This window comes from Pleurodeles waltl, chromosome 9 (assembly GCF_031143425.1).
Source record: "Pleurodeles waltl isolate 20211129_DDA chromosome 9, aPleWal1.hap1.20221129, whole genome shotgun sequence".
NCBI classification, from domain to species: Eukaryota; Metazoa; Chordata; class Amphibia; order Caudata; family Salamandridae; genus Pleurodeles; species Pleurodeles waltl.
Genome location: NC_090448.1, coordinates 873399371 through 873423460, shown reverse-complemented (window position 1 = coordinate 873423460; position 24090 = coordinate 873399371). Strand labels below are relative to the sequence as shown.

Genomic DNA, 24090 nt, shown 5'->3' with positions numbered 1-24090 from the left:
AAATGAGTCTCTTGCAAAATTTTAATTCCATGCCTACTCATGTGGGTGAGGACCTGTTCACCCTCCCTAGGGTTGTTCAATCCCCTGATATTCCATGTAGCGCAGGTGACTTCAAGAGCATAGTTACGTAATGGTTATGGTGCCATAGATAGGGAAGTAAATACGCTGCATGCAGGCGATTAACATGTCGTAAGTTGTCGTGAGATAAAACAACATAAACAAATACAAAATACAACAAACAGACAGGCGAACAGTATCCAACACCCCTACCCACACCAGAGGATGCAACCTGGGCGAGAACCCCAAATCCAAATAAGAACAAATAAAAACAACCGAGTGGAGTACACTTTGGGGATGTCGCAACACTCCATGAATGAGCAATCATTTTGCCTAGTGAATGAAGAAAGGTGAACATGAACATTATAAATTTACCCATAGAATCTGAGAAACAAGGAGAAGCATCTTGAGAAGGCATTAAGCAACCATAAGTGTGCTCATAGAATAACACCAGGAAGAGGAAGAGAAAAGATTGAGACCACAGATGCAATACACAGTGTGCAACAAGGAGGTGAGGCTCTGTGAGAGTTCCCTGGTGAGTAACGCAGAGAGCTCCCTGGCAAGTGTTGCCCAGATGCAGGTTGATCCAGTTTCTGTTGTGTGCAGAAGAGCATCCGCAGGAGAGTTGAATACGTGATGTTTGCCATTCAATTGGATGTGCAATTGTGCAGGATAAAACATGCCATACCGCAGGCCAGCTAGTTGCATCAGGATCTTAACATCAGAATATTTGCGTTGCGCCTCCTGAACCACAGATTTGAAGTCCGGGTATAGTGACACATTCCCTGATACTGGAGTGGGGCCTTATCACAGGCCTGGTGAAGAGCGGCATCCTGATCCCAAACATTTAGAAGGGAGGTGATAATCGGCATGAAGGTGCCCCTGGAGTGGGGCGGGGCCAAGAGATTGATGCGCTCTGTCTAAGGCAAAGGTAGCAATAAAGGAGTCTCTGCCAAACAGGTGTATGAGAAGCTGTTCAACGTAAGTGTCCATGCGTCCGGTGTTAGTGGTTTCAACCACTCCTGTGAAGAGAATAATGTCGCGACGTGAGTGGGCCTCAAAATCTTAATTTCTCGCTGCTACAGTCTTCAGCAACTGCTCGACTCTCCATGCTCGTGGCCATGGCAGCTCCACCGTCCTCCACATCAGATATTTGCTGCTCAGCAGCATCCAGCCTACTGGAATGGCCATCCAAGCACACATCTGGTCTAAGCGCGTAAGTCCCTTGGCAGGGTCAAACTATATTTGGCGCTGTATTAGGTCTCCACGCCCCATCTTTAGCCGGTGAAGGTCTGGGCTATATAGAAAAACAGGATGGGGAGGCGGGAGCAGTCACCGGGTGGCAGTAGGCCGTAGGAGGTGTAGTAGAGCCCCAAAGATCAAGGCCAAACACACTGCAGAAATATAGAGTCCTCAGCAATGAAGCACAAAGGGAAAAAAACAGCCGGAGCAGAGTAAGTGCTGTATTGAGAGCGCTATTGGTACGTAGGCCATGGGTCCATAATGTGGTCTAGATCAATGGACCCCCAAGACATGAGGTGCCAACAGTAGTCCACATACACTTCAGAGCAGCAGTAAAAAAGTCCCTGCATGCAATGGATATCAGGCACTCACCTCCACTACTGTGTCCATCAGGTCCGAGGAGTGCCACCACACGATGTGGCTCTGGCGGGCGAGCTATGCAATGGAGACCGCCTGCCGGGGGCCGAAAGAAAGACACAGCCCAGGAGGACTTAACTGACCTCGGGGTTTGCCGTGGTCTCCTCTGAGGATGTACAGCCGGCGCAAGGCTCCAGCCAGTGCAGGCCTCAGTGCCCTGTGGCAGTGCAGTCACCAGAAGGCGGTGGCAGCTAGGCAGGAGTCTTCCACCAGCGACCGTAGCTGGCCCAAGGCAGCAGCAAGGGCAGTCCTCAAAAGCCTGACACGCCAAAACCCGGTCCTCAGGGTCCCCCACAGCCCCTGTCACCTCGGGGTCTCCGAGGACTGTCTCAGGGCGCGACGACTGGCTGCGAGTTCCCTGCACCCCAGCAGCTCACTGGCAAACACCCAGTTGTCTGGAGGGGAGATGGCAGCATTCAGGGGTGCAACGGGGATCAGGATGGTGGCAGATGGGCATACAGATTAGGCGAGGTCCCGGGAGCTTCACAGCCTTATGGCCATTTTGGTCGGAGGATAGGCCACGCCCCACCAAGTGAGGTTATAGTTAAAGTCAGCTAAAAAATATAATTTTAAACTAAAAAAACTGAAATCTACTATTTATAGTTTACTGAGCTAACTGTAACTTGTGCCCTGTGAGTAGTCTACAGTGAGTGAACAGAATGTGTGTAGTAGAGACTTCTCCACTTATTGGGGCTTAGGTCTCTGAAGGGAGTGAGTTCCACACCCAGTCTATGTACTCACTGTTGACTGGGCATAATAGGGTCTTGCCTACCTAAAATGGCTTACCGCTCTGGAGTGTGTGGGCTCTATGTACATTATGCAAAGATTGAACGCAGTAGGGGCTTGCCCACATAATTGGTCTTCATAATGTATTGGGACTCCATTCTCTATGAAGGGCTTAGTTCAGCCTGTAAGCCGTGCTTTCATTTTAATTTCTTTTTTTGTGTCTCGTCTGGTCCTGTGGGACTCCTGCAGCAGTTCTGCGGGACCATGACATTACATTATTTTTTAAATTTCGGTCCCAGAGGGAGCCCGCTTCAGCCCCCCACCCACAAGGGCTAGGGTAGCCCTACCATGCCCTCTTGTGTCCTTTTCTTATTTTTCAGGGCCCTGGGACTGAGTCTTGTAATGGCAGCTGCAACATGGTATATAAGGAGGTGCCCGCAAATCTTATTATTCTGTCATGTGGGACTGACCGATCAGATTTCTTTTTAGTCATTTGTTTATGGCGAGACTCCTGCAACAGTAGATATCTGTAAATTTTTAACCATAATTTCTCTAAAATGGCTAAACAGAGTAATACAAAATCACAAACAGCACACTTTCTGGGTAAAGATTTCATGTCAAATTTGCCATAATTCTATTCAGCTGATTTTTTCCTGTATTGTTGTCAAATTGTCTGTAAAGACATTGCATAGGGAAAAAGAGTTTGGGGACCCTCCTTTTTCTCTGCCTCTATTTGGCAGATCACCTCGAAATTTAGCAGTTGAGTTAGATGGACTCATTTTTGGGAAAGTTTTATGAAGACGGTGCTACTAAAGTGTCAACTAACTAAAACTAAAGAGTGGCAACTATCTTCAGGGTACTTACATGTGTACAGATATATGTATGTATGTGTGTGTCTGTATGTGTATATACACTCTGCAGCCAATCCCTGCCACGCATCAATGTCATTCAATTTAGGGGGGAATTGGAATTAATCTATATTATGCTGTTCTGTAATCATAGTGCATATTGCTGCAGATAGATGTTTTTGTGCTTTAAACATTTTAATTTACAATACTACTGTTATAGTGCATTGATATTAACTTTATTGGATTGTGAGTATTATTTTTTTTGTCACCGAGTAATAATGCAAGCTGTATATTTTGTAACCCATTGATGATATTGTAGAAAAATGGGTAGGCCAAATGTTGGATAACTTATAGTTTCTGCAAGCCGCTTAATTATTTATTGTATACAGTCAATTGATGTGCATAACCCAGTCCCAATATGTTTTGAGTACGTTTTAAACATACAAACACTTTTGGTGAAATCATGTGAGGGGTGAAAAGTCATGGCAATATGACGGTATGAAGGCTGATATAGGCAAGAAGTTTCTGAAACGCGTTCTGCTTTGTGGTTTGTCTGCACCTATGAATTAAAACTTCAACTTATACTGCCTACAAGGAGTGCCTGTTCCTTTATGAACTATAGAAGGTAGTGGCTATATGCAACACGGTGATGAAGTCTTTTTTGGCACCGCTGGCGATCAGGAAGTGGGAAAGCAGCGTCAAAAAGAAGTGGTCACACACACATAAAAAAAAAAACACATATATATATATATATATATATATATATATATATATATATATATATGTGTATTTATATATATATGTGTGTTTTTATAGATATATAGATATATTCAATAAAAAAACAAAGGTTAAAGGCCGTGCTCCCCATGCATTTGGATGCATGTGGGTGATGGCGAGGGGGTTGGGTGAGGGTGGTGTTGCAGCCAACTCCTGCCATACGCGGCGTGGGTGTATTAACATTAATTGTGTATTTCTGGTGCATTTTGGTAATTATATATTAGTTTACGTTAAAAAAAAAAAGAAATTAATTGAAAAAAAACAAAGGTTACAGGGACGTTATAGTTAGGTTGACATTTTACCCATACACAACCATATAAATTCAGCAGTTATAGTTATACTTATAGCTATACTTAGCTGAAAAAACTATGGGCCTGATTTAGATCTTGGCAGTCGCACTGCCAAGCCGGGTTGGGCGCGGACCTGAGAATACTGTCACATCAATGGTCTTCCACCCGCCGTATTTAGATTTTACAATTCTGCAGGCATCCAAGATGTTGGCGGTTTGCTGATGGATTGAGACAGCTTCGGGACTCAATGGACTTTGTACAATGACTATTGAAGAGAGGTAAGGGACACGCACACACACACACACACACACACACACACACACACACACACACACACATAGTGTCACGTAGCCATAAAGGAACCCCTCACTACATAACACAACACAACACATTCAGACAATAAGCTATTGCCATTCTGACACAACACAACCCAGTACATACAGAACACACACATCATTATGGATCCATGATAAAACATACAAACACCATTAACACTGCACCCACACACAACACCCAAAACAAACAACGCAACTCAACACTCAGTTCCAGAACCACATGCACAACTACACACCTCACAACAATGACCACTACACAACAACCACACTCACCTGAATGTTACTCAACCCAACCCAACATACACAAAAACATCGCTCTCACATGCAAGTGACACACATACAGACAAAACCACATTACCCACACTCGCTCCCCCATCTCAACCAGCCTATTGCATCGCATACACACATACATGTACTGACTCACACACACACCTCGCAACACAACATGACAGGTATTGGTCCCCTGGCAGTGTGCACAGTTGACAGGTGTGTAGGTACTGTCATTGTGGTGCCAGCATTAATTTGCCATTTAAATACTGGTACCATAATGACAGTTGTGTATGTGTAAGATGTGTGTTGTGTACCAGTGTGTTCCCACTCTTGTCTGACCGACTCATGTCCATTACATATGCATGTTACAGTGAAGAAAATACATTTCTGTAACATGTATGTCTCCAGTAGTCCCCACCTTCCATGCAGTGCCCACCCAACGTCCCCTGCAATGCAGCATCCCTACTTTGTAGTCTGTCGAGAGGGGTTGTCTTTTCACTGTGGGTCGCAATGGCAGGTGTTTTTCAGACGTTTCCAGTCAAAGACGGGGTGTAAAGTGGGGAAAAGGTGAGTCTCCCCTTCCCTCCCCCAATCCGCCAAGTAAGAAGTGGAGGTCGGACCGCTACTTTTTTCTTGGCGGTAAGGCACGTCTAAATCTACACAGTGGGAAGCCTGGCTGTGGTCCTGCCGGTATCCCACTTTACCTTTCCAACCATCAACTACAGCAATTTTAATTCTTTTGTCTATGGGACCGTCAACATTTAAATTCGGTGGGTGGACCGTTGCAGCGGCAGACAGCTTTCCAGTCCAAAAGTTGACGGCAGGACCATTACCACCAACATCCAAACCAGGCCCTCTAACTTGTGCAGTTAAGTAACTTTAGGCCACGAGGTATAGTTTCATAACATAAGTATAACTATAAGTATAACTATAACTGCTGAAAACGTTAACTGTAACGTCCCTGTAACCTTTGTTTTTTTCAGTAATTTTATATATGTATATGTTAGGGCTCGCACTCACACGCACGCTTCTTGCTGCACCCTCACAAAATAAATCAGCATGTATGAAGAGTGATGAAACATGTCATGAGTGTGTTTATAGCACAGCACTTCCCTGTAAAATTGTGAGAAAACTACATTGCATGTTTATTTATATTGATAAAAAGCAAGTGTTGTTCCATTTGTGAACTGTGTGCCAAGTGGTTTATGGAGACATCAAATTCCTTCATATGAATCATCAGAAGTGATTGATGACTCATCACCAGCATGTGTCTGATGACTCATCACCAGTCTATAAATATAACTGCCAAGGTGTTTCCTGTGCTTGGCTTTGTGTCTTCCTTCGCTCGCAGGTGTTCCCGGTTCAGCTGTAGTTCTGTGATTCTTTCAGGAGTCTTCTTTTCAGTGAGAGGCTTCATCGGAGGTTCCCTCTCAAGAGTGAATTACTTTCGCAGCGGCTGAAGAATTTATGAGCAGTATTCCATCTTCCTCAAAAAATCTAAACATTCTAGGAGAAGTCAGTTTGTGAGTAATTCCCCTCTTGTCTCCCTATTTTCAGCCTTCTTGAGGTTAGTGACCTTTTGGTGCATTATGAAAGACATTTGTTGACAATGAGAAACATGTGATACAAGACTATTTTCCAAAGACAGCTTGAGAAGTATTTTTAAAAGCAGCATTGAAGTTAAGTGTTGTGAACTCCTGAAAGCATCGCTCCATATCTATGCAAACGTAAACGTTTATTCTGATTGTTTTGGAGCAAGTCTTTTGTGTGAAAACGAATAACAAAAGACAAGTTCATAAGTTTGATTTGATAACGATTTTGTTGTGAGTTAAAAAAAGATCCTTAATAGTTGAGCAATCGAGCACTAATAATAATTGTGACTTTGCTGAAGGACTCAGTGATTGCCCAAATTAATGATAATAATTATTGTCATTTTTGCTGAAAAACTCTGTGATATTTGTAGTTCTTTTGTTTTTGATTTGTTTTTGGTCTTAACATTCCTGTACCAAGCCCTGAAGCAACCTTCTTAGAACAACAGTGATGCTTCTTTGTGAACCAGTGTTTTGTTTCTCTTCCATTCCCAAATCCCTGTTCCCCATCCCTTTCCCCCGGAGGCTATTCGCTCGTTCCCTGTTGGTTTCAGATACGAGAAAATAGTGTGTAGGGGTGAGAGTTTCATTCTCTTTGCTCCTGCGGAACCTGGAATTCAGGTGAGTGGACATGGTCTTGTCAGTCAGTATATTGTATATTTATATATATATATATATATATATATATATATATATATATATATATATATATATTACCTACTTGTGGTCACCAATAGGTAGTTATAGTTTAGAGCTATTAAAAAAGATTTATCTAGGGACGTGGATTCACCGTGGATCCACCACTGTGGGTCGACGGATCCATGTGCCAATAGCAACCTTAAAGGAAAGTTGCGGCTGCCATTTTTTACATCGGGACTTGGTCTTGGGGAGCAGAAATAACATATGAAGTTGAATGAAGGGGTCAGAGTAGAGGAATCCTGACCCCATGGATGTCATAGCAGTTTCTGTAAGGTAACATTCCTGAGGATGAATTTGTGAAAAAAAGTTTTTGTGCTAGTGAGGATCCATGGATCCGCTGCTGTGCTCAGGGCGGCCCTGTGTAACTCTGCGATGGATCTGCTGATCCCTACCCCAACAAAAAAACACATACACCCACTGATAGACCTACTCACTCACTCAAACCCCCATGCAACTTCTGTCACACCAGCTCAAACATCCATACAGCCACTCACACACACAAGACACATCCATAGAGCCACTCACACCCACACAGAGCCACTCAGACACTCTCGCACACCCACACAGCTACTCACTCACCCACCCACACAACCACTCACATACCCACTTACAGACCATACAGCTACCCACAAAGCCACTCACACAGCCAGTCACATACTCAAAAGTCACATACCCACTCACAGATCCACAGAACCAGAAAACTACTCGCACATCCATCCAGCCACTGAAACACCCACTCAGAGACCCACAAAACCACTCATAAACCCACTCCCAGACCCACATAATCAATCACATACACAGTCAAAGACCCACACAACCACTCACACACCCATACAGCCACTCACACCCACACTCAGATACCCACTTACACACTCATACACCCACTAACAGACTCACAAAACCACTCAAATACCCACTGAGAGACCCACACAATCACATACGCAGTCACATACCCAAACACCCACTGAGAGGCCCACAGAGCCAGTGACCCACATTCACACACCCATTCACCCACTCACACACCCACAGAACTACACAACCAGTCTCACACCTACTCACACACCAATACAGCCACTCACACACCAGTGATAGACTCATAGAACCACTCAGAGACCTGCTCTCAAACCCATACAGCCAGTTATACACCCACTCACATTCCTACTCATAGATTCACTCACCCATTACCAGACCCACATAGCCAGTAACACACCCACTCAAACACCTATTCACACACTCAAACACTTAGGGACTGATTTAGATATTGTCGGACGAGTTACTCTATCACAATGGTGATGGATATCCCTTCTGCCAGTATCTAAGTCCCATAGGATATAATAGGACTTAAATATTGGAGGATGGGATATCCGTCACCGTTGTGTCAGAGTAACTCATCCAATATCTAAATCAGGTCCTTAGTCATAGAGCTCACAAAACCATTCATCCATCCACTTACAGATCCATACATTCTTTTACAATTCCATTGTATGAAATGTTTTGCCATTTTAAATAAGTGTTTTTGGTTGGGAACAGGTTTGTGGATCTATTGCGGAGTCAAAATGTGTTGCTGTTTTGTACTAAAATTGTACTTTTGATTTGAGGATCTGCGATTAGACATAGAAGAGGATACAATCTTTCAAGTTGTTGAGGAACACCCTTGCCTCCGTCTGTGAAATGGACTCTGTCTTTTCAATATATTCTGTCCATATCGAAGTGTACGTTGTTGTGGTATATAGAGCCCATGTTGGGGTCTCTGAGGAATGCAGAAACAGTTTTATTGACATGTTTCCTGGATTTCTCTATCTGTGGACAAAATATGGTTGACCACTGCCACTTCTGTCTTTGGCAAATGTTGGAGAACACCAAGGCAGTATGTGGCAAAAGATATCCTTCATTAGGATTTTGAGTCGTACCCCAGTAATTGTGTCTAGATCATTTCCACCCCAGTGCACAATCGTGACGTCTGGATGTTGTCAATCTGCAATTCTTTCAACCAAAGGGAGCAATTGGTGCCACTTTAACCCTCTCTGGCCAACACAAGTAATGTCTTCATTACATACACCTAGGTCCCTGTCAATGCCGCTCTTTCTACCACTCTCTCTGGCCAAAAACACAAATCTGTGGCCCATAATCTACACTCGGACCATTTTGGAGACAAACAGGAGTTTCACACAAGAAAAGGCTGGAGCAGAACAAGGCGGTTTGAAGATCAAAGGCAGTTAATACGTAGGACAGCACCTAAAATATAAACAAACATATTTGATTGGATGGTGAAGATGTTGAGGGAAGTAAAATTAGGTAGTGAGTTTAAGAAGAAAAAAAAAATTAACTCCGTAATTGGCTTTGAAACATTAACAAATTTATGTTGTTTGGAATATGCTTGGAATTGCAAACAGTCAACCACACCTGGTATAATTTAATTTTAAGCTAGTATGGTGCTCAGAAAAAGACTTGTGAACCTTTGACCTAGTGCTAGCAGAGAGTGTTCTAAACATGGTTACTATGGAAACAGAGTTAAGAGAGTGTGGGGGGAAGGGGACAAAAGATACATTTAGTGTGCACCTGAAAAGCACAAGGGGGCCACGGTGAGCACTGCCGCAAATCCGCGGACCCACCCAAAAACACTGCCAAATTGGGTTTCTTTACAGGAGATTTAGAAAAGGTAAAAAATACTGACAACTTATAAGTGGCATAGCAACATTAATACATGCAAGGAGGCCAGTGATTTGCTAAGTACAGCAGTATCAGTGAGAGGAGCATAGGAAGGGTAGCAACATTTGGTACTTTTGTACTAAGAGTGGAAGAGCATTGTTATATTTCTGGCTTGAGATTTGCACTAAAAAAAGATATTTAGTGATATTAAGGGAACAGTTGAAAAATAGCCGTTGGTGAATATCACAGAACGTTTACTGGTATGTGAATTAGCGTGCACAATAACAACTATATGTAAACAAATATATAACTACATAGAAGCTGAGAGAAAATGTGTACCTTACAGTAGAAGGGAAACCAAAAGGGAGGTTAGATGCGGACATTAAGTAAAAACATAGTGACCAGCAGAGGAGAAAAGGGAATTGGCATACTGAAAATATAGTTATTTTATAAAGTATGTATGAATGAATGTATTTGAATTAAAAATGGGTGCTTGGTTGTAGTATGCAGTTTAATAGTATGTAATTTGTACTCACTGACACAGTTAGATAGCCACTCATATACCCAGTTACACTCCCCTAAAAACACTTATGTACCCACCACTCATATAGCCAGACAGTGACTGACACACTCAGAAACACACCAATAAAAGCATTCACACTCCCATTCAACTACCAATAGATCCACTTATATAGTCATTCACATACCCAACAAGGCACTGTTACACCCACTCACACACCTATACAGCCATTCATATATCAACAATCAGTTCGGTAAACAGACTCTTGAACACACATACATCCAGTTATACACCCAGTCATCTACACATATAACCTTTTATATACCTATTTACAAAATCAGTCACTTATAAACCCGGTCACACAACGACGGAGGGAATTGCACATACACTCACACACCCACACATCAGTTATGTATGCACCACCAACAGGGACAGTAGTACACACAGTTACACACCCAAACACTAACACAGCTGATTACCCATCCATAGAGGCACTTACATACCCATTTATACACTCATACAGTCACTAACACGACCACTCAGATACCTCCTCAGCTACTTACTCATCCAGTGACACGGCCACAAAGGTACTGATGCACTCACTCACATATCCACTCAACCACTCACACACCCAGTCACTCACCCATACAGTAACATATATACCTAATTATAAACCTGCACTTAGACACTTAGACAGCCAGTTAGAAAATGACACAACCACTTATGTAGCTACTTATTTGTTTATAGTATGTAATCTAATAGTATGTAATATAAAGTTAAATGTATTCTATATTTGGTTTTCAGATATTTATTTCTGTTTAAAGAAGATGATTTACAATGCCCAGAAAGATACAAAGGAGATAAAATGAGGAAACAGTATTATCTGCTTAACAGTGAGAATCAACCTGGTGCAACCCAGCAAGAGATGGGCCAGGACCAGGAGAATCCTTTTGGGAATGGTGGGGTCCCTTCGCTAACTTAGACGGCAACAGGGGGTGTCATAGATACAAAGACAGGCACAGATATGCCAGGACTGGCCTTGATGGAAGCCTTTGCTATGAGGAAGCCCAAGGTTGCACACCCCCAGGCAAATACCAGGCCAGTAGGATAGACAATTATGCGATCCCGAAGGAGTGGCATGGAGGCGAAGAGCAGAGAGAGGCGAAATGGATGCTGTCACCATAGATGTGGCCCTACTTTGAGCCGATGTGCAGAAAATAAGCGAAAAGGTGAAAACGGCAGAGACTCACATAGCCTACCTCGAGTCTACTACGAAAAGCTGGAGACCCAGGTACAGACCCTGACCCATCAATCAGAAGCCATAACATCCAAACTTGAGCATCAGGAGGGTAGGGTGAGGCGCAGCAACATTCGTCTGGTGGGTGTCCCGGAGGTTGCGGAGAGCCATAGTGTTGACCTCTTCCTTGAATACCGTATTGTCAATGCCTTGCACCCTAAGAGACTCTCAAAGTTCTTTTCAGTTGAGCGAGCACATAGCGCTCCTATACCTTCGCCGAAGCCAGGGGCCCCCACTCCAGAACCATCATAGCCTGGATCTTCAATTATAGGGATCCTGACTCGATACTCCAAGCTACATGATCTTAGGAGGACCTGAAATACAAGAATGCCCCTGTCCGCCTATTCCCATATTTTACACAGCAGGTCCAACATCTAAGTCGCAGCTTTGTGAACTTGGGACACATGAACTCAAATACATGATGTTTTATCCTACCAAGTTACAAGTAATAACGGAGGGTAAGGCTTGGCACTTCCTCACTCCAGAAGATGCCTGGAAGTGGCTGAAGGGTTGGCGGATACAGCGAAAATGCCGTACCAATGACACCAAGTTGGATGGTGGCAGAAGGGCCACGACAAAAGGATTGGCGGAGCAGGAGGTCACCAGAGGAGAAACCCACATCATCTAAACTGAGTGCACGGGCCCACCTTAAGGGGGGGAGAGGAAGGGGACTTGAGGGCAATTTCCTTCAAGGGGAACAGGATCTTAGCCTGGCTCTGGATGGTCCCAGGTGGGGACGACTCAGCACGGAGATGAGCAACTGCTTTTTTATGTCAAAGTGCCTCAGGTATTGCCAATACTTACTGCAAATGTTGGGGAGAACCAATGATTTTGGTGTATACATCCTGTGTCTGATTGCGGCACTGCCAGTCACCCAACAGTTTAGTTTTCAGTGCATGCATTATCATGGGTGACCGGCGCGCTGCTGGTTGAGGGAGTTGGGCAGATCACAGCCTACATAGCAGGGTTCCAGGGTTGGGGGGTAGTACTTGTTGGAAATGTTCTCACAGGTGGTTGTTTTGGAATTAAAGTTTTTTCTATGCTCAGTTGCTACACTGCGTTACATCCATATCAGGATAGGACCGCCTAGGAGGAGCCCAGGGAAATGGGCAGTGAAGGGGACACGGTTGTCCACTAACTCAATACACTTAGCTACAAATGGGCACCCGCAAGCATAACGTTGTGAAAATGTAGACATGGAACATGAATGGATTGGGGAGCAAGCTAAAGCACCTTGTAGTGCTCCAGTGTTTGCATCAGATTTGATCCTTCTTCAAGAAACACATCTTTGTGGAAATCAATGCAAGGCCCTAGACAGATTCGAGTATAAGCTTCTTGCCTATCATAGCTGCACAACTGACTGTAGGGGGGTGGGTATTCTTTGTAAAAAGTCTGTTCCGTTCCCTGGGTCGATATGTAGTGATCACTGGCAGTTGGGATATGCTGACACTTAATATTTGCTCTCTCAACATACATCAGAGACTTCACGCCCAGACCCTTGCCTCTCTGCCGGCCACACTGCTTGAAATTCCAGTGGAACGACTAATCCTTGGGGGGGATGTGAATGACGTACTTGACCTAGACCTGGACAATGTGAGCAGGGCGCATGTGACGCGGCCTCCGGACCCGGTGGTTGACTTAGTCACGCCATGGGATTGATAGATATCTGGTGGGCGTACAATCCAACAGTACACACATGTTTACACAGCAGACTGAACTACCTCTTCACTCAGATATCCACACTGGGTGACTTTGGCACTGCCACCATTAGGGCACGGGGGATCTGAGACCACTCCCCAGTTGAAGTACAACTAATTAGGCCTAGTGGGATCAGTGACTTACCCCCTAGAATTGACCCCTGGAATCTGAGGGACAGATCATATTGGGACAAACTATGCAATCACGTTGACCATTATTTCAGGAAAAAAAAAGGCGTGGTGGGAACACCTGTTGTACTATGGGAGTCTTTTAAGGCAGTCCTCAGGGGACAAGCCCAAGCCTCGGCCGGTGGCATACAGAAAGAGCATTGTCTTAAGTGTAAGGTTCTAGAATGCGAATGGTATCCCTGGAGGCCTCACTAGTGGACCGCCGGCTGGGGTTGCCTCAGCTGCAGCACAAATTAGAGATGAAGCAGCACAAACTCAGGGAATGGGCTGAAAACAAAGCACGTTCCTAAGCTTTAGCGTCACAACGTTGCCTTTGTGATATAGGCGACAAGGCCACTAAGCTCCTGGCATGGTTGGACAGACGAGATGTAAACCAAAGCTGGGTTCTGGAAATTGTGGACCAGAAGGGGGCTTTGCAAACTACCGGAATGGCCATAGCTAACACTTTTGTGGCCTACAGATGTTACAGTCATCCAGAGATGAGGGGATCCTCCCGGTGGACCAGCGGATGGCTATGATAGTAGTAGTCCCTAAGCTGGGCAAACTGCCCAACCAGTATTGCTAGTATAGGCCCATCTCTTTACTTAATCGTAAAGTTAAAGTCTTGGCCAAGGCCCTGGCGAACAGACTAAGAGTGGTCATCACCAAACTCATTCATCCAGTCTGGTTTCATGCGGCCTAGGGGGACATGCCTCAACCTTCGCCATCTCTATGGAGTGCTCCATGTTACCAGTGAACCAGACCATGAACCAGCTGTAGTGCTGTCCCTCGATACCAAAATGGCATTTGACAGTATAGAGTGGTCCTGCCTCTTTACGGTGCTGTCCTTGATGGGCTTTGGCCCTAATTTGACTGGGTGGGTCAAACTCTTATATACAAGTTCATTGGCTAGAGTACGCATGTGGTAGGCTGCGTTACGAGCGGATCAAGTAGAGTCAAAAGAATGGGGTGTCTTTATGTTTGAAATTTTATTCTCTGTTTATTCACAGGCTATTCTCTTAATCGTTGGTTGAAGGCTTTTTGGTAAGTCTTGGGGTTTCTGCTTTTCTCAATTTCTTTCTTTTCCCTCTTAGGTTTCCTCTCCCCCCCCCGGTCGCCTCCGGTCTGTGAAGGATGTGGGCGTCTCCCTCGAACCCCGGCAGAAATGAAAAAAAAAGAAAAGGAACAGGTAAGTATTTCTGAGATACTGGTTGGGGTATTGTGCTTGTGAGGGAAAAGGCAGCAAGCGGGCAAGTTCGTGAGGGGGTGATCAGGGGTGGGGTTTAGGGTTTCTGGGGTCCATAACGTGCCTGGTTCCCTTCTTGCCTCTTCCCTTGTCTCTCATTCACCCTCCCCGTCCTTCCTCCCACTTCCCTAGTGCCTTTCCCCGTGCCCGAGATTCCCCGTGACCCTCCTGTCCCTAGGAGGGACCGTACCTTGTCAAGCCACAACCCTCCTGGGTCGTGGCGGCTTTCTCGTTTCTCCGGCGTCTCTCCCTTCTCCGGTTCCCGCGTTTCGGCACTTCCTCTGTGGACCTCCTCCTGGTTTCTCGCCGGAGCTGCCAAAGACTCTGTCCTCGTCTCTCCGTTCTGGTTTCTCGTCGCGCTCCTCTCTTCTCCATCTTGGACTCCCGTCGCTCTCCTCTCTTCTCCTCTCTGGTTTTCCGTCGCGCTCCTCTCTTCCGGATCGGCGTCCTTCTTCAATCCCCTTGACCGGAAGTCTTCGATGCTGTAACGATGTGGCGTCTCCCCGTTGCCAGGGGAACGCCGCGCCGTTTCCGTGGAGCCAGCCGAAAGATGGCGGACTCGAGGTGAGTAAGACGCGGCCTCCGGGACCCGTCTACAGTCCCCTACCCTAGATCGGGGCTGTTCGAGGTCCGATGAAGGAGGAAACCGGGAGAGGTAGTCGGCTGGACCTTGTAGGGAAGCAGGGATATGGCGAACCTGGAACGTAAAGGGTTGCAGTTCTAGGAACCATCTCAAGATTCTGGAGTTGGAGTAATTGTGAGAGGCAAGCCAGGTGAGAGGGGCATGGTCAGTGAACAGAACGAAGGACCTGCCTAAAAGATAATACTGCAAGGAGTCCACAGCCCATTTAATGGCGAGACATTCTTTTTCGATCGTTGGGTAATGGGTCTCTCGTGGAAATAGTTTCCTACTTAGAAAAATCACTGGGTGGTCAAAACCCTAGTCATCGGGCTGTGTGAGCACGGCTCCGAGACCTACGTCCGATGCATCAGTATACAAGTGAAAGGTGTTTAAGAAATCGGGGCATTTTAGTATTGGGTCTGTGATAAGGGACTGTTTCAATCGTTCAAAGCTATTCTGTTGGGAGTCGGTAAATGGAGCCAATTTTGTGGGGTTTTGTTTGGTCAGGAGGTCAGTCAGAGGGGCAGCAATGGTGGAATAATTGGGGATAAATCGGCGGTAGTATCCTACTAAGCCTAGGAACGACCGTAGGTCTTTCTTTGTTTTGGGTTTAGCTGTTTGTAATATGGCCTCAACTTTGTTTTGTTGTGGTTGTAGAGTGCCACTTCCTATGATATAACCCAGATAGGAGATTTCAGTATTTCCTAGTAAACACTTCTTAGGGTTGGCAGTTAAACCGGCTTCCGTTAAGGCGGAAAAGATCGTATCCAGATGTACTAAGTGATCTTGCCAGGTTTCGCTAAAAATGACTATGTCGTCCAGGTAGGCGGCGGTAAAAGTCTGGAAGGGTTTTAAGATTCGATCCATCAGACGCTGGAAAGTTGCGGGAGCGCCGTGAAGACCAAAAGGTAAAACCGTAAATTGATAAAGGCCGGAAGAGGTTGAAAAGGCTGTCTTTTCCTTGGCATCGGGGTGGAGGGGTATCTGCCAATATCCCTTGGTTAAGTCTAGGGTGGATAAATAACAAGCCTTTCCTAACTTCTCTAAGATGTCATCCACTCTGGGGACAGGGTATGTGTCAAAAAGGGAAATCTCATTAAGTTTGCGAAAATCAATGCAAAATCTTATCGATCCGTCTGGTTTAGGAACCAACACTACGGGGGAATTCCAGGGACTATTAGAGGGTTCAATAACCCCTAAGGCTAACATTGCCTCGACTTCGGCTTCAATGATAGGTCTTAGTGCTTCAGGGATGCGATAAGGACGAAGACGTACTACGTGTCCTATAGGTGTGTTAATGTGATGATATGTTAATGAAGTTTTTCCTGGTGTTTTGGAGAAGAAATGGGGATGTTGCTCGATTAGGGTGTCTAATTGTTTTTTTTTAGTATCAGTTAGCTTTTTATTAATACTGGTTTTTTTTTCTGGATGGGTTATTCTTATAGGACATATCTCTAGTTCTCGTTCTTTGGTATAAGAGACCAAATACCCGATGTCCGTCTGGTCTGTAGTCTCTTCTGCAGATTTCCATTGTTTATGTGGTAAATTTGGGTTTTCCTTGGGTTGGTACTTATCTCTAATAGATAAGTAACAGGGGAGACTGATCTAATAACCCTATAGGGTCCTTGCCATTTAGCAATCAGCTTATGGTCAGATGTAGGTCGCATAATGAGGACCTGTTCATTAGGGAGAAAGGAACTTATTTTGCTTCCCTTGTCATAGTATGATTTTTGTTGATTTTGAGCCGTGACTAAATGACTATGAACATCTTCCCAGAGGGTTTGTAACTGACTTCTGAGTTGATGGATATAGTCCATCAGGGGTTTCCCTTCTTCCTGTTCTTCCTCCCATGTCTCGGCAGCCATATCCAGGAGACTGCGAGGCTGCCTCCCGAAAACCAATTCAAAGGGACTATGTCCTGTAGAGGACTGTTCGTGGGTTCGTATGGCATATAGGACCAAGGGAAGCTTCTGATTCCAGTTGCGACCGGATTCATCCACGGTTTTCCTCAACAGTGTCTTTATTGTACAGTTATATCGTTCTACCAGCCCATCTGTCTGGGGGTGATAGACCGAGGTTCGTAGCTGGGTGATCCCTAATAACTGACATATCTGTTTCATGAGTTTTGACATAAAGGGTGTACCTTGATCCGTCAATATTTCCTGGGGAAAACCTATTCGAGAAAACACTGTTATCATGGCTTGGGCCATTGTTTTGGTGGTCATGCTGGAGAGGGGTATGGCTTCTGGGTATCTAGTCGCATAGTCAACTATGACTAAAATGTAGGTATGTCCTTTAGAAGAGGGAAGGAGGGGTCCTACCAGGTCCATGCCCACCCGTTTAAAAGGGATATCAATAATGGGTAAGGGGTATAATGGTGCTTTCCAGGGCATTCCTGGCTCAGTTAATTGGCATCTAGGACATTGGGAACAGTACCTGCGTATCTGAGCATTTACTCCTGGCCAATAGAATTTACGCATCAGATATTCTTCCGTTTTTTCCCGACCATAATGACCTCCCCCGGGTTGATTGTGGGCTAAAAACAGTACATGAGCTCGAAATGGTTCTGGAACTACTAATTGTTGCTTGGTCTCCCCTTTAACAGTTCTAGTTATTCGGTATAGGAGGTGTTTCTTGATAAGAAAATTAGGACCCACCTCATTAGTGATCTCTGTTTTGGCCGAGCTCCAGGCATGGGAAAGAGTAGGATCTTCTCTCTGGCTGCTTGGGAAGGAGGTGGGCCTGCTACTAATCTCTGCTACTAGTTTAGGAATATCCTTTGTCTTTCGGGTTTCCTGATATTGTCTTTTCTCCCGTCTTTTCTCGTTTTGTGTAAGTTTCTTTCGGTGCGGTGGTACTTCGATGGGGACATTGAAAAAAGGGGCTTCGGTCCACCACTCGGGAGTCCCAGCGGGTCCACGGACTTGATCTAATAGGTCATAGAATCGATTATAATCAGTCCCGATAATACAATCCTCGATTAGTCGATCCATAACCCCTATCGAAACCATATCCTGAAAGGGACCCCATTCTATCTTAACCGTGGTGAGGGGATAAGTTCCTTTGTCTCCATGTATACAACATATGGATACCCAGCGGTTAGTGACCGAAGTATCCACAGGGATTAGATCCTTCCAGATTACAGATTGGCTGCATCCTGAATCAATTAGTGCCGAAATGACCAGTCCATTTATGGTGACCAGGTATCTAAATTTCTCATTCCCTTTCCCTGTACATAGAACTCTACGTCGCGTGACCCCAATTTCCATGGGTTCCGGTCCTTCGGATTTCCTGGGACATATTCTGGCAATATGTCCCCATTCTCCACAGTGGAAACATTGTGGGGACTGCATAGGGTGATGTTCTACGGGTTTAGGGAACCGCGTTTCCTCGGGGAAATACCTGGGAACTGGTTTTAGTGGAGGGATGTTTTTTTTTTGGAAAGGCCTCGGGCCACGGGTTTAATTTCTGTGGAGCGATGGAAAGCACAAGCCAAATCAATAGCGACCTCAGTGTCCACCTTTGGATGTTGTCGGATCCAATTCTTAGTACTAAGGGGCAGGGAATCCAAATACTGTTCTAAAATAATTGTCTTAATGACATCCTCCCGGGTTGTCCCTATGGGTCCCAACCATTTTAGAGCCAAGTCTTTCACCCTAAAATAGAAGGAGCGAGGGTCCTCGTTCGTACTCCATTTTATGTTTCTAAATCGTAAACGGTAATATTCCGTATCATGCCCAACTCGCCCCAGGATACTTTTTTTTATCTCTTTATAGGGGGTAGTACCATCAGGGTTGGCGGATTGGTAGGCAGTCTGCAGGAATCCCGTAAGCAAGGGGGCCACATACTTACCCCAGCGGTCCTCTGGCCATTGAGCAGATGAGGCTACCCTCTCAAAATTAGTAAAAAATGAGTCTGGGTCTTCCCCTTCTTGGTACTTTTGGAGGACCGAACTGGGAACATTTGGGTGTACCTTACTGGTCGCGATTGTATCGGTTAACTTTTGTAATGCAGTCTCATGCACTAGTTGATTATTGGCTAGGATTGTAGCCTGACTTTTTAAAGCCGATTGTAAGGCCTCCCGGTCTTCCTTGGCCTCTCTTTGGTGTGCTTCCCACAACAACTGCAGATGTCTCTGTCCTTCTGCGAGTTGCTTAATCATATCCTCAAGGGATGGAACTTCACTCATGATGAAACGCTCGTAAGCCCACCTGAGAACTAGATCCCACTTCTGACACCACTGTGGTAGGCTGCGTTACGAGCGGATCAAGTAGAGTCAAAAGAATGGGGTGTCTTTATGTTTGAAATTTTATTCTCTGTTTATTCACAGGCTATTCTCTTAATCGTTGGTTGAAGGTTTTTTGGTAAGTCTTGGGGTTTCTGCTTTTCTCAATTTCTTTCTTTTCCCTCTTAGGTTTCCTCTTCCCCCCCCGGTCGCCTCCGGTCTGTGAAGGATGTGGACATCTCCCTCGAACCCCGGCAGAAATGAAAAAAAAAAGAAAAGGAACAGGTAAGTATTTCTGAAATACTGGTTGGGGTATTGTGCTCGTGAGGGAAAAGGCAGCAAGCGGGCAAGTTCGTGAGGGGGTGATCAGGGGTGGGGTTTAGGGTTCCTGGGGTCCATAACGTGCCTGGTTCCCTTCTTGCCCCTTCCCTTGTCTCTCATTCACCCTCCCCGTCCTTCCTCCCACTTCCCTAGTGCCTTTCCCCGTGCCCGAGATTCCCCGTGACCCTCCTGTCCCTAGGAGGGACCGTACCTTGTCAAGCCACGACCCTCCTGGGTCGTTGCAGCTTTCTCATTTCTCCGGCGTCTCTCCCTTCTCTGGTTCCCGCGTTTCGGCACTTCCTCTGTGGACCTCCTCCTGGTTTCTCGCTGGGGCTGCCAAAGACTCTGTCCTCGTCTCTCCGTTCTGGTTTCTCGTCGCGCTCCTCTCTTCTCCGTCTTGGACTCCCGTCGCTCTCCTCTCTTCTCCTCTCTGGTTTTCCGTCGCGCTCCTCTCTTCCGGATCGGCGTCCTTCTTCAATCCCCTTGACCGGAAGTCGTCAATGCTGTAACGACGTGGCGTCTCCCCGTTGCCAGGGGAACGCCGCTCCGTTTCCGTGGAGCCAGCCGAAAGATGGCGGACTCCAGGTGAGTAAGACGCGGCTTCCGGGACCCGTCTACAACGCATTAATAACACAGTGTCATGGTGATGGCCCCTTAGCGGGACAAGACAGGGATGCCCCCTCTCCCCTATAAAGTTTGCACTGGCTCTTGAACCCTTGGCGGCTTGCATCCGACAGGACCCTCTTATCTGGGGAATCTCGGTAGGACAGGAGTGGGATGAGAGGATATCTCTGTATGCGGATGAAGTGCTCCTGTTGAGACGCACCCCACTGGAGAGCGCTCCCACTTACGTTAATCAGGAGAGCAGCCCTGTTTAAAATTATGAGACTCCTGTGCGTACTGTATATCCTACAAAACACGCCATACAAAGTCTCCCTCAGGCTTCTTCTGAAAACTAGAACAGGAATTGCGCTATCTACTTTGGAGTGGGGGCACTTTGTGTATTGCCCTGAGCAAGATGCAGGGTGGGTCTATGAGGGGGTTTTGCAGTTCCAAATGTGTTGCAATACTATTGGGCCTCCCAGTTGGTGGTAGTGAAGCATGAGGACAGAGAAGAGTCTGCCTACCGGGTTGATAGGCTGACCATGGGCCAGGCTGGCTGCTTGCCTCTCCTTTATTGGACGGCACGGGAACAAATGTTGCCTTTCCACACTCAGGCGGTGGCACAGGCATGGAGGGAGGGGACCAGATACTTAGGTTGGGAGGGTAAGCTGACGGAGCTCACCCCATTATTGACTCACGAAATGCTTCAGGAGGTGGGGCGGCTGCAGAGTTTTTCAAAATGGCCGCTAATTAGCATTTAGAAGTTAGGGAACATTTGGAAGGACCAGGCATACATCACATTCGAAGCCCTGCAAACAGAATTCATACTAAACGACACAGAGCAATACAAATATCTACAGGTGGGAGACATCCTTCGAAGCCATGTAGTGGCGGGATAACAGTTGCCTTCGGCGGCCGCACTAGAGGATCGAGTGTTAATGGACCCCCTGACAGACTGGGCAATCTCCCTTACATATCAGAAGTTAATAAACAATGCTCCAGAACGCGGCGTAACAGCGGGCTGCCTGGGATCTGGACATAGGACTGACGGATGACGACGACTGGACTGAGGCACTACAGAGTCCTAGGAAAATAGCGATCAAAGCCTACTTCAGACTGGTATACCTGAAAGTCCACCACGGGGTCTATTACTCCAGGACTGTGCCGCATAAAATAGGAAGAGCGAGCTCCCCACTGTGTCATAGAGGTTGTGGGCAGGAAGGGTCATTTATCCATATACTATGGGAATGCCCCAGGATCCAAGAGTACTGGGGAAAGGTAACAGATATAATGAGTCGGGTTACTGGCCTCAGGGTTCCTATGGAGGCTAAATGATGTCTGTTAAATGTCACCGGGGAGATACCAGAAAATCTGGTTAGCACTTGCAGCGATAGTGGCGAAACATAGCTAGACAATGGGAATCCTCCCAGTCACCTCGGGTGTCGAACTGGGAAACAGACCTGGATTGGTGTCAAGGAGCCAAACATGCTATATATCTCAGCAGAGGATACCCACAAAAATGGAAGAAGGTGTGGGGAGGATGGACTACCTACCGGGGAACGTAATGTTGGAGGGGCTGGGTATTTTAGCCAAACGGTCCTTGTTGACGGATAGACCCGGCGACTACACTGGAGGTCTTAGGGTGCAGGGTATATTATGTAATGTTGTCCAATAGATTTTTGCTAGCATCAACCTAGGTAATGGTATGAACTATGTATTGTGTGTATGTATTGTGTATGATCATTATTGAGCCATTTTCAATAAAAAGAGTTTAAAAAAAATGAGAGTGAAAAAGGGCCTGATGTGGAGAACTTACAGGAAAAAAAGATCTGCTGGTAGGAGAACTAAGTAGTTTTCTCAAAACAGTATGTGGGAAAATGCAAAATGTGGGAAAATAAAAAGGTTTAAAATCAAGTGACAAAGGTGAAAGAGTTAGTCACATTGAAAGTAAGAAATCGTATAGGAAAAAAATAGTTTGACATGGAGGCAGAAACAATTTAAAGAAATACGAATGAGAATGTTTAGAAGTAGGGTAATACAGAATTTGGTATGAAAGATGCTGCAGTATAAGAGGAGAAAGGAAGCACTGAAGCAAAAGCAAGATATTGAGAGTGTGATTGACAAAGCGTTTGCCCTGAATTGTAAACTATCTTGATACTAAACAGAATGAAAACACTGGATAAAACAGTGTTGTATATGAAGAAAAGAAGTAAAAGATAGCTTATTAATAAAAGTATTTTTTGCAAAATGTTCAAAGGAGACTGGAAGCATACTTCTAGTACTGAGGCTTTCTTCAATGAAACACACTTGTGCATGCAGTTGAAACAACTGGCCAATGCTATGCAAGATGGTAGCACATTGCAAAAGAGGAGATGGTTCCTAGAAATGTAGAGGAAGAGACAGATGAAGACGTATATAAATGAGACTGCAGTAGTATTTGTAGTGTTCACCAGGAATCAGTTGGTATATTAAGAAATGTTCTATGTCGATTTCCAGATAGAAGTGTGATGTGGAAAATTGCAATGTTGCAAGTGTTAGATCCATGCCAAGTAAGGAAATATTCTAATTTACAGGGACGCTCAATGGTGTGTCTGTCCAGGAAAGTGTGCACAAGTACTTTTCATCATTTTAGAATGTTAACTGTTCATCATTCAAAAATGCTAAATTTAATTAAAAGACTTTACTTTGTAAAAAGTCCTGCATTGTGTTTAGGAGAAATTAACAAAGCACTTTTGAAAGGTTCAGGGGTCGAAACTTTTTGTGAAGATATTCAGTTATATTTCTTTGGTCCTGAAGTGGAGTCTGGGCAAAATGAGAAGTTGGTATGTTCAGGTGTAGAGGAACAAAACACAGATATTAGTACTGATGGCTTTGCACAGGAAATACTAAAGTTTAATGCAGTTTCTACAGAGATACCAAACTATGTTTGTATTTGTTGTCAGTCACTCACTACAAGGGCCAGTTTTGAAATGTTGATGTGTCCTTGAAAACTGAACAGGAAACCAGAGAAAAGTGGCTAGAATTTGCAGTGTATTTTTTTTTTAAGGAACATTTTGATTTGTTGACATGCCAGATCATGCGTAAATATTGCTATGACAAAGTAGAGGACAACAAATGCCTGCAAGAGCAATTCACAGTAAGTTTGAAATGGTTGAAATTCCAGAGGAACTTCAACATCTGAATGTTTATGAAGGAATACTGATACAATCTATACACCCTTCTCAAGCAATAGTTCGTATGGAACCAAAGACTGGGAAATTGCCACCCACTGAGCTTCAGAAATGGTTTACAGGTAGAGCTGTTTATTTACCTTTAGATTTTAAATGTAATATAGAAACTCTGGGTGTAGAGAGGGATTTGGATAAACCTCTCGTTATTCTAGTAAAAAGTGTGCCCACAAAAAACAATCTGTCTGGACTAAGGTAATTAAGGTGAAGAAGGCTACATTGTGTCTTAAAGAGAATAATGTGTATTAGAAAGATATAGATGTTG

General features: G+C 45.1%; 1 protein-coding gene across 2 annotated transcripts in view; it reads left to right on the top strand.

Moving 5' to 3' along the window:
* DGLUCY (D-glutamate cyclase) overlaps window positions 1–24090 on the top strand; it is a 396105-nt gene that overhangs the window by 96023 nt on the left and 275992 nt on the right. Inside the window, exons 2-3 of one of the 2 annotated variants that reach the window (XM_069208180.1) lie at window positions 14676–14770; window positions 19864–19959. The exons of the other annotated variant lie outside the window; for it this stretch is intronic. The gene's annotated coding sequence lies outside the window, so the exon portion shown is untranslated. The remainder of the gene's footprint in view (window positions 1–14675; window positions 14771–19863; window positions 19960–24090) is intronic. 2 annotated transcript variants of the gene reach the window in all.